We start from the raw sequence: 10,218 nt of genomic DNA on the forward strand, positions 1-10,218 counted from the left end.
TCTGTAGTAGACTGAGTAACACAATCTTGTAATCTAGAACGCCATGATACTGCTCCACCAACCAATGTAAAGACATACCCTGACGTAGACCTTCGGTTGTCTAAGTCACCTGCATAATCTGAGTCTGTAAAACCCTTTACACTTAGCTCCTGACTCCCATAGCATATACGCATACTCTTTGTAGCTTTCAGGTATCTCAATATTCCTTTCACTGCCTCCCAATGTTTCTTGCATGGGTTTGACATGTATCGACTTACTACTCCCACTGCAAATGCAATGTCTGGGCGAGTAGCAATCATTGCATACACCAAAATACCCACTGCAGATGCATATGGAATCTTATCCATTTCAGCCTATTCTTCCTCAAACACGGGACAATCTTGTTTGCTAAGTTTCACATATGGTGGCAATGGAACACTCAATGCCTTTCCCTTCTCCATATTGAAACGTTGCAAAACCTTGTCAATATACTCTGTTTGAGATAACCAAATCAACTTCTTTGATCTGTCTCTCTCAATGCGCATACCAAGTATATGACTTGCCTCACCCATGTCTTTCATGTCAAACGATTTTGCCATCTTTGACTTCAAAGCTGAAATTTCTTCCAAGTGCTTGCCAGCAATCAACATGTCATCCACATACAAAATAAGGATCAACCAACTACCATCCTTAGCCTTCTTTGTATATAGACAGTGATCGAACTCACTACGTTTGTAGCCTTGAGAAAGCATAAACTTGTGGAATTTATGGTACCATGCCCTCGGTGATTGTTTTAAGCCATAAAGACTCTTTAACAACTGGCATACCCAATCTTCCTTGTCTTTCTCAACAAACCCTTCTGGATGCTGCATGTAAATTTCCACATCTAAATCACCATGCAAGAACGCTGTCTTGACATCCATTTGGTGCAACACCAAATCTAATATGGCAACCAATGCAAGAAAGAATCTCAATGTAGTCATCTTGACCACCGGAGAGAAGACTTCATCAAAGTCAATGCCTTGTTCTTGCTTAAAGCCCTTGGCAACAAACCTTGCTTTGGACTTTGGCTGACTATCATGAGCGGTGATCTTATACCTATAAACCCATTTACAAGGTAGAGCCTTTTTGCCTTGTGGTAATTTAACTAGCTTCCATGTCTTGTTTTTATGCAGAGCTGTCATCTCTGACTGCATGGCCAATTGCCAATTCCCGGAGTCCTTCATTTGCACTGCTTCCTTGTAACATGAAGGCTCATTGGAATCAGTCAACATGACATAGTTCATAGATGGAACAAACCTATTAGGAGGTTGCGTGACACGTCCAGATCTACGCACAATAGGTGGCTTAGGCTCAGCCACAACCTGTGGTTCCACTCTATCCTTTCCTTGCTCCTCTTGAGCCCTGACATTTTGTCTTGCACGTGCAGGTCCATCTTCTTGGAAGACAACTCTTCTAATCTCCTCAACCCTCTCTGGTTTAGAATGATATTTGGATTCATTAAAGTGAACATCATTGCTGCGGACAACCTTTCTGGATTCGGGATCCCAAAGTCTGTACCCCATCTCACCAGAATTACCATAGCCTAGAAAGATGCACTTTCTACTCTTTGGCTCAAGTTTGTTCCTAAATTCCTTTGGAACGTGAATATATGCCTCACAGCCAAAGACTCTGAGATGCTTGTATGAGGGCATTTTTCCTGACCTTACCTTCTCTGGCACTAAATCCTTCTGTAAAACCTTGCTAGGAGATCTATTTACAAGATGAACAGCTGTTGATACAGCTTCATCCCAAAACCCATTTGGCAGCTGTGCATTAGACAACATACTTCTGACCTTCTCTTGTATGGTCTTATTCATCCTCTCAGCAACACCATTTTGAGGAGGATTGTAAGGAGCAGTAAGTTCACGTTTTATACCTTTTGACTCACAAAAGTCCTGAAAGGCCTTTGAAACATACTCTCCACCATTGTCAGTGCGTAAGCATTTAAGCTTCTTGCCACTCTGATTCTCCACAAGTGTCACAAACGTTTTGAAAACACTAAACGCTTCATCCTTGTGCTTGAGAAAGCAAACCCATACTTTCCTCGAGTAATCATCTATAAATGTCATAAAGTAAGAAGCTCCCCCTAGAGATAGGTTAGGCATAGGTCCACACAAATCACTATGAACAAGTGCCAACTGTGTATCTCTTCTACTTCTTCTATGCTTATGTGGCTGCTGTGTTTGCTTACCATACAGACAATGTTCACAGAATTCAAAATCATTAAATGAAAAGCCAGGCAAATAACCAAAACAAGACAAGATTTCCATTCCCTTCTTGGACATATGTCCTAACCGGCTATGCCACAAAGAAACGTTCGGCTGCTCAGTTACATTGATTACATTTTTAGAGACATTTGATACATAAATCATGTAAAGTCCTCCAGACTTTACTTCATGTGCTACTGTCATAGAACCTTTGGATATCTTCCACATGTTCTCTCCAAAAGTGGTGACGTAGCCAACATCATCAAGTAAACATGTGCTGATCAAGCTCTTTGTAATTGCGGGAACATGTCTCACATTCTTCAACGTGAAAGAAGAGCCATTCTGAAACTTCAATTGAACATCTCCAACACCTAAGATCTCACATATCTGCCCATTGCCTAGCCGAACATGATCTTTAGTGGTCACATAAGAGGTAAACCACTCCTTGTTTGGAGACACATGAAGTGATGCCCCTGTGTCTATAATCCAATCACTCAGTGCATTTCCATCAGATGCTGTAAGAAGAGCTGAGTCCATTGTATTCTTCAAGAAGTAGATGTCTCCTGACACTAGACTGTCATCCTCTGCAACAGTGTTTGTCACATTTATTTCTTGAATCTTCACTGAGGACTTGTTCTTCTCACCATGGTCTTCACCTTTCTCTTTGCCTTTTTCTGCTTTCCATTCTCTGCAGTCTCTTTTCATGTGACCCTTCTTGCCACAATGGTAGCATTCTATGTCACTCTTGCCTTTAGCACTGCGGGACTTGCTACGAGACTGATTCCTCTTTCCACCTTTGTACTTTTCTTTGGCCCTTCCTCTGACAACTAAGGCTGTTCCTTTGCCTTTGTCCATTGTCTTTCTATTGGTTTCTTCAGTAAGAAGACTGCCTTCTACACCTGCTATGGTCAAACCATCTAGAGGTGCAGAATTACTCAAAGCTGTGCGAAAAGTGTCCCAACTTTCCGGCAATGTGATCAACAGGAACATAGCTCTAACAGGTTCATCAAACTTGACACCTTGAGCTGACAACTAACTGTAGATGGTGTTGAATTCATTCAGATGATTGGACATAGGTGTCCCTTCTTTCATCTTCAAGTCAACAAGCTTCTTAAGCCAGTATACCTGTGAAGCTGCACTCTTCTTCTCATAAAGATCACTCAGCTTTGTCCATGCTTGATAAGCCAGCATCTCTTCTGCTACATTGAAGTAAACGCTTTCTGCCAAAGTCAGCATAATGGTAGAAAGTGCCAATTCATCCATTTCGCTCCATTCATATTCGTCCATATCTTCTGGTTTTATCCCCTTGAGCTTTATAGGTTTTATCTGCTTATTTTGTAGCAACACGTGCCAAATCTGCTTCTTCCACAATGGGAAATTGGTTCCATCCAGCTTCTTGATATTGTAAAGAGCAGTGTCCTGTGATCCAGCCATAGCTACGCTTCACAGTAGTTTACTTTCCTGGGAAAAATTCGGCAGAGTTTCCCCTGTAAACTGACCTCTGAACCAATATCAACCTGTCAAATGAACCAAGAAGGCTTCAGATTCTGCAAAAATTTTGGCAGAGTCTCCTTTGTAAAATGGCTCTGGTGTACTAAAAACAGACCAAAACAGCTCAAAAAACCACTGTCTCTCTAACACTGTAAGCTGTGGGTAAACTTGTCCTGCACCTGTACTGTCTCTGACTGTCCTATCACTGTCCTGTAAGCATAGACTGTGACAATGCCTCAACGGCAGTAAAGCAAAGATGCAATCCCAACTGTCTTACTCATAGCCAATACATCCTAGCTGCCTATCTAAGGGTGCTCGAGGGATCGCTCCAAGACCTGTATCACCAAAAGGATCTCAACATTCGAGAATCCCCCAGCTCAATAAAACCTCACTCGACCCTCAACAAAGGCTGCAGTAAATTTGACAGTACATAGACTTTCCACAAAGTCATACATCCACAAATTTCCCACTGTATGCTGTAACCGCTGCGGTGGTTGTTTGCTGCGTGACTCACAGCCAGCAAACCCTCAACAGACATACATCATATCTGACAATACATCCCATGTGGAAGTACCTGCAATGTCAGGATGAAATCTGGAATATCAAGCAGCAAACACAAGCTACCCGATGAACTAGTGGATGTCGCCTACAGTCTGTGTGTAGATGCGCTCGTGTCGTATGTGACACACCTCCAAGAACTGTGAGCCGTCCTTCGATGTGTAGACAGCCACAAATCAACACTCTGGGAGTGTCGATATCCTCAGCACCTGCAGTCGTAGGCCAAAAATCCCAAATTTGGAGAGTCGGATCTACACCTGCTGAGACCACGTACTCGAAAATGGCCTGCGCAGAACTTTGTCGAAGCCGTGTCTTTGCCTGTCGAATTTCACTCCAATCTGATCTGGTGACTCTAGCCTCCTGCAGTGCGGCCCCGAGCCTCGATCTGAGCTCTGATACCAGTTGAAGGAGTACGAGCGGAAGTGCGATGCGAGAGAGAGTGCGAGAAGAAGAGCACGACGATATGGTGAACTCGCTCTACTGTAATGTGTAGAGCATAGTGAGTTCTTATTAGGTTTTGACAAGAGAATATGTGTACATACCTGGCGGCCCGCCCACTTACCTGGGCGACCACATTGTTCTTTATACCCCAACACTTACCACCCCGTACTCACACATGATTTCTGTGTTGTTAAACTACTACCACATTCTTTTCACAATTAAAACAATGATTCCTTTTAACTTTGACACTGTATTTCATTAAGACAACCTTTGAAAACAGTATTGAAGACATTCTTTCAGCAAACAAAAATATTTAGACTTTAGACAAGGTATTGTCATTCTGAAGTATCTCTGACCAGTACTGGCTTGTTGTCTCAAGACCACCTATACCCTATTTAATTTTTGTTAAAAATAGAGTATTTCTCCTAAAGTAATTAGGTAAGTTAATGATTTGAGAGTGACATAATTATCACAGATTTCCTAATATATAATTAACCACTAATAAATAACTCAAAGCATTTTGAATCAATTTTATTATTTTCCCCTTTAATTTTCTCTAAAAAACAGTGTAATTCTGCCTAATTAATTATGAAAATTTCTCAAAAAATTATAAGATAATTTTCCTAGCTTAATGACTGTCTAATTCAGCTTTGATAATTACCTCAAATTAATCTAAGCTTAATTAATATATTTCCCATTAATTTATGGTTAATTTGGTTAATTTCAACCCTAATATGATAGGATAATTAATTAGCTTAACATTTCCAAGCTTACTTACAACAATCAGCAGAGAATATTTAATTAAGAGAGGATTTATGAGTATACATAGGCCTAATCTTTGATTTATTAACAAAATAGATTAATCTAGCCTTGCTAATTAAGAAGGATTAGGCTAATTACCATTTAGGTTAATTGACTAGAGCTTAATCTCTAGTGATTTCTGCGTAGCGTTCTCTCCAGATGAGAGAGAGACTGTCAAGGCTCTGAGTCTAAATTTTTATGAAGGGAAGGGGGTCTTTTTATAGCTTTTTCTCGAGTCTTTCCCTCATGGGAATTCAGTCACTTGTGCCAACAATGCCTCTTATCCGGTTCAACGAGTTGGAAAGATTGTGCTTACTGCTGCTAATGGCAGTTATTTCACACTTGTTGATGCACTTTATGTACCTGGGATCAAATAAAATCTTTTGTCTGTATCTGCACTGGCTAGACTTGGATTTGTAGTCAAATTTGTGGATGACAGATGTACAGTTCATGATCTCAGTTTTGGTGATGAAGTCATTGCATCTGGGCTTTTGTGCCGTGAACTGTATAAGCTCACTTTGTATGACAAGTGTGGACAAAATTTTGCAAATGTAGTTGCGGATTCAAGGGCTATTTCAGATGCAAAACTTTGGCATGCACGTTTTGGTCATCTGAATTTTGCTACGTTTGCTGCGTTTGCAGAAATCTGATATGGTTGCTTCTTTGCCGCCTCTTCAAGCACCTGTCAAACATGTTTGTGAAGGCTATATTTTGGGTAAGATGCAACGTTCTAAGTTTCCAAAGGATGGTTCAGTTCGGGCCACATGCAGGTTACAGCTTGTGCATAGTGTTGTTTGTGGGCCCATGCAATGTCCTTGGGCAATTACCTTTACTTCATGATTATCATTGATGATTACTCCAGGCATGCATGGGTATTTCCTCTTAAAGCGAAGCTCGAAGTTTTTATGTGCTTCAAACAATTTCTGGCTATGGCTGAAATGTGTCGAAATGTACTATGGGCACCCTCCGTTCCGATCGAGGGGGGGAGTATATGTCTCATGAATTCAATGCATTTCTGGCTAGTCATGGGATAATACGCCAATGTATAGTGCCTTATACACCTCAGCAAAATGGTGTTGCTGAGAGGAAAAACAGCTCACTTACAGAAATGGCACGATGCATGTTCAAAAGTCAAGCTTTGCCGCATTCTTTTTGGCTTGAGGCCATCATGTGTGCCACTTATGTACTAAACAGGTGTCCTACGAAAGCTTTGCAGTCTATTACTCCATATGAAGCATGGCATGATAGAAAGCCTTCTATTGAGCACATGCGTGTTTTTGGTTGTTTGGCATATACTTTGGTGCCACAGACACTACGCAAAAAATTGGATGATAAGGCTATCAAATGTATTTTTTTATGTTATAGTGCTGAAAGCAAAGGTGGCAGGTTGTATCATCTGCAAACAAAATGTATTTTGGTTTCAGGAGATGTAGTGTTTGTGGAAGATTCTGTTTAGCCCTTGCTGTCATGTACTACAGACAGTAATTTAAGCTCATAGGACATCTATGACACTTTGTTGGCTCTTTTTAGTGGTGGAAATACGAATGTAAGTTCCAATGAGGCAAATGTACAGCCTATGGGGGTTTCTAAAAATGTTATAGATCAGCCTATTATCGATGCAGATGTACATGATGTACTTGATGAGGAAAGGACTGAAAATGAGCAGGCTAGAGGTATGCCAAAATGGATGGTGCAACTTTGTGTGACAGTAAATTGGATGCACCTTTGTCTAGTCGTACTCGTTCAGGCTCTCGTCATGCATCTTATGCATCAGATTGTTATGCTTTGGCTGTGTCTAGCTTACATGATGTTGAGGAGCCTCTGTCTTTTGATGAAGCACAAAATTCAAAAAATTAGATGGCTGCCATGCAATCAGAATATGATGCACTTATAGAAAATGACACATGGATTTTATGTGATTTGCCTCCTGGCAAAAAGGCCATTGGTACAAAGTGGGTTTACAAGTTGAAATGCAAGCCGGATGTTGAGATCGATCACCATAAGGCTCGACTAGTTGCAAAGGGTTATGCACATCAAAAAGGCATATATTATGAAGAGACCTTTGCTCCCACTTTTCACATGACTACTGTGTGTTTTCTATGTGCATTAGAAGCTCATTTTGGTTGGGATGTACATCAATCAGACATTGTTACTGCTTTCTTGAATGGTGACATATTTGAGGAAGTTTATGTAACGTAGCCTCGTGGTTTTGTCAAGAAAGGACAAGAGGACAAAGTGTGCAAATGTAACAAGGCTTTGTATGGGTTGAAGCAATCTCCTCGTGCTTGGTATGAGAAAGCTGACACTCATTTGGTCAAACAAGGCTTTCGTAACAGTCCAATAGAAAGCACATTGTATGTAAAGCGTGAGGGTGATGAACTTCTCATTGTGGTTCTTTATGTAGATGATTTGCTGACACTGGACCAAATGAGAGACATATTGATGAATTTAAGGCTGATTTGAATGCTACTTTCAAGATGAAAGATTTGGGGTTGTTGCATCATTATTTGGGCATATAGTTTAAGCAGTGTGATGGTGGTATTGCCTTGTGTAATAAAAGTTACATAGAGACATTGCTATGTAAGTTTGGACTTGAGGATTGCAAACCTATTGCCACTCCCATGGAATCAGGTTTGAAGTTGAGTCTACATGATGCTGGCAATCCTGCTGATGTCACTCTTTACCAAACTGCTGTTGGCTGCCTCATTTATGTATGCAACACGAGCCTAGATATTCAGTTTGCAGTCTCACAAGTCAAGATATTTATGCATAGCCCAGGATCTAAGCATTGGCAAGCTGTCAAGAGGATTTTGTCGACCTTAGTGGCACTTTACGTCTTGGCTTGTTTTATCCCAAGGGGGGATCATTGCCGCCAGATTTACATGCTTTTTCGGACTTAGATTGGGATGGTTGTTTTGACGCACGAGTGTCCACAAGTGGTTTTTGTTTCATGCTTGGCAGTTCATGTATCTCATGGTTGAGCAAGAAGGAACCTATTGTGGCCACTTCGAGTTGTGAGGCTGAGTACAGGGCAGTCTTCACAGCTACGGTTGAGTGCGTATGGCCAGACGCCTTATGGCTGATTTGGGTATTGGACAGGACACTGCGAACACTATCTACGCTGACAGCCAGAGCGCATTGGTAGTTGCGAGGAACCCAGTTTTTCATGCTCGCACAAAGCACATTGAGGTGCATTACCACTATGTGTGGGAAAGGCTCTCAGCAGGAGAGATCAGCTTGGCTTATGTGCCAACACAGGACAACCTTGCAGATATTTTCACAAAGGCATTTTCTCGTGAGAAGCTCGAAGCTTTCTGCAAAGCTTTAGGCTTACTCCCCTTTGTGTACTGATCATGTCCTCACGGCATGACACTTCCCTTTACTCATGTGCCAGCTCTCGTTCACCGCATCACTCCAGGGGGGGATTTTCCATGCATTTTTTCCCTTTTAGGAGGTTTCCCCCCCTGTGCAGTGTATATACGCCCATCACTCTAGGGCTATCCATCTTTCTATTGCACACCAAGTAACACACTCTCTATTGTGTTCCTTGAGCTTCCTTCATGTTTTCCAAGCTGTGTGTGTTTCTCTGCAACCCTAATTCCAACACTACTCTCTATAGAGACACAATCAGATCAAGATGAGACCATGGAAAAAACAAAACAAATACAAATATCTTCAATAGAACCAACAATGAGAATAGCTATACTTCTCAGCAGTACAAAAGGAGCAAGTGTCAGATGCAATGCTCTACTGGATAAAGAAGCAAAATACAATATGGTTGCAGAGAACATCCAAAGGATTCTCCAGATCACTCCATGAAAACATGATAGAAAAACAATGCGAGGTTTGCATACAATTAAAAAACAAATGGTTGCTACCCTTAGCTTGCAAAATCTTGAAGAGCAGGTAAAATTTCAGGTGAAGGCTTCAAAGAAAATGCTTACAGATATCATCCTTGGACATCAGTGGTTAGATCAACACAAGGCCTACAAAGAAGATAAAATGCTAATACTCTCTTTTCCAAGAGGTAGCAAGCAACAATTACATGTATCGTTAATGCTAGATTCAGAGTTGCAAAAGTCGCACGAATCAAACACAAACCTTGTAGACAAAGGTAAAGCTAAAGTGGAACTTCCACCGATTAGCACAAAAGGTGTGACAACATATGCCTCTACGTCAAAGAACCCTTATGGATCAGCTTCTTCAAGCAAGTCATGCTTTGAAAACTTCAAGTCAATTGCTGACCCAACTGAAACCTCAATGGAGGAAAAGCAAAGGTATATCAACCAGAGTACTCAAGAAAGCAAAGAAAAGTTAAGCAAGCGTTCGTTCCGAGTGGTTTAGTCAAAGTCAATGATCCGATTTGGATTAAAGACGAAAAATCAACACAAAAAGACAAACACATGGTATGGATAGCATCACATTGGAGCTTAAAGAAACAAGAGTACTATGAACGTAACAGAAAGATATGGGTGCCAAAACCACAGGTTAGGGCATATGAATTAACATCAAGACCCTCCCAAAAAAGAAGGTCCACAAGGTATCAACTTTAACAATATCCTAGGATATCTAAGAAGCAAGTATACAATGGAACAACATCGAAAGATGCTAAAGTCAACCACGACTCACAAGAGGATACAGAACAAAGATGGATCTCAAAGAATCTTCCTCTTAGACAAGGATTCTACACAGGGTATAC

This window comes from Adiantum capillus-veneris, chromosome 26, assembly GCF_014529385.1.
Source record: "Adiantum capillus-veneris isolate H3 chromosome 26, ASM1452938v2, whole genome shotgun sequence".
In the NCBI taxonomy this organism is placed as follows: domain Eukaryota; kingdom Viridiplantae; phylum Streptophyta; class Polypodiopsida; order Polypodiales; family Pteridaceae; genus Adiantum; species Adiantum capillus-veneris.